Raw genomic sequence first — 2,102 nt, 5'->3', positions numbered from 1 at the left:
GGCTCGTACTCACCAACAGCCTCCTGGACCAGTCACGGAAAACTTCCAGAAATAGAATTTGTCAAGTTCCCATCCCATTCTCTTTATTATCTCATTCCATAATACATCTTTAAAAATTCCAGATATATATTAAAATTGAAAAGACAATCTTTAATCTTTAGAAGAAAAAAGGGTTTATGAGCTCACGAGTGTGGACAAATTTCTTAAGATACAGAAAGCATAAATCAGAACGGACAGAACTGAGAGTTTCAACAGCATCAAATTTTAAATCTTTGCATTTAAAAAAAGTGACACCACAAACAATGTAAAAAGCCAAATCACAGACAGCAAGAAAATATTTGCAAAGTTTATTTAAAAAAATAGTGTCCAGAATATATTAAGAACTTGCTCGAATTGATAAGGAAAAGATCAACAACAAGTTAGAAAAACTGGCAAAGGAATGAATTATTGAAGAGTAAAAATCACAATGGCCTATAGCAATGAACATGTTATTGGCCTCACCCATGATCAGGGAAAGGAGTTAAATGAGATCACTTTGGCACTCAGCAGGTTGGCAAGCTTTAAAATTCAAACAACAAGAGATGAGGGTGTGAAGAAGTGAGGATGCTTATGAACTTCTATCTGCTCAGCCATCAGGGTGTGATGAGCTCCGGCCGGGTGGCAGGCACCCTTTGGGGCTCTGGGGGTCCAGGGTGATAACACAGATGGCCTTTGATGACACAAGGAACCCCAAAAGGAAGAAGAGTTGAGGGAGAGCATGACGTCAGCCACAGACTTGGGTATCTGGGGTACCATTCAGACCTCCAAGTTCAAGTGCTAAATAGGTTGCATCTGCAGGTCTGAATCTCAAAGAAGCCGGGAGTGGATATAAATCTGGGAATCGTATTAGTCAAGTTCTTACAGCCAAGCAACAGAAAGAAAATCTAGCTAATTTAAGCAGAAAGGAATTCTTTTCAAGGATTTGGGGTATCACCAGGAACTCGAGAGGGCTCAGGAAGGAACCACACACCCTGAAACAGCAGAGGTGGCCAGGAGGACACCACCACCACCACAAGCTCCCCAGGGCCTGGAGGTGGCCTTTCTCTGCTGACCTTGATGATCCCAAGCCTGGCGGTGCTGCTGGGGTCACTGGTCCTGCCGCTCCTGGACTTGCACGTGAAAAAGACCAGCCCTCCGACTAGAAGGTTTAGGACTAAGCCTTAGGAAACCCCGATATATAGTTGCTACAGGGAGGATTGATGTGTAGAGGACAATAAGGAGGGGCCCCTGGATGATAGGACGCAAACCAGCGGGCAAGGTGAGCAGCGGGAGAGGGTGCGTCCTGGGGCAGGAGTTGCTGCTGTGAAGACAAGAGAACTGCCCCGTGGGGGGCAGAAGTCCCTCAAGTCTCATGCTTTAGCTTAGAAGTCTGGTCACAGTCTCCCGAATACTCAAATGTAACTATAGTACTTGCCCCTTCCTCCTCATCGGGCCCCCTGAGCACGCTGCCACCTCTGCAAAGGACCAGGTAACATTCTGTGGGAGGTCAAGGCAACCAGTTTCTCTAGTACATATAGAATGGATAAACAACAAGGTACAGCACAGGGAACTATATTCAATATCTTGTGATAAACCATTAATGGAAAAGAATATAAAAACGAATATATATATATAATATATAACTGACTCATTTTGCTGTACAGCAGAAGTTAACACAACATTGTAAATCAATTACACTTCAATTAAAAAAAAGAAGAAGAAGAAGAAGACCAGTTTCTCTGCGAGGCTCTGCACAGAGCTGAAGAGATGACGTGGGCCGGCTCTTTGCAAATTGCCATGGACAAAAAGCACTTTCTAGATAGTAGTTGAATCCCAGGTGCCAGGAGCTGCACTCAGTTGCTCCAGTAAAGATGCCACAATTAATACAATGGCCACTGCAATTGGAACCACAACCTGTTTATCATGAATCCACAGTGATTCCTCTGAGATCCAGTCACTTTCACAGGTTAGATGGGCAAAGTCGTGTGGGGATGTGATCAGAATCCCCTCTCATCTTCCAAGTCCTTCTTCCCTTCAGGGTGGGAAGGGGCTTTGGGTTTACTCAGCCATAGTGGAGCGGTTTG

The sequence above is a fragment of the Balaenoptera acutorostrata genome, chromosome 16 (assembly GCF_949987535.1).
Source record: "Balaenoptera acutorostrata chromosome 16, mBalAcu1.1, whole genome shotgun sequence".
Taxonomy (NCBI): domain Eukaryota; kingdom Metazoa; phylum Chordata; class Mammalia; order Artiodactyla; family Balaenopteridae; genus Balaenoptera; species Balaenoptera acutorostrata.
Note: the sequence above shows the minus strand (reverse complement) of the source record.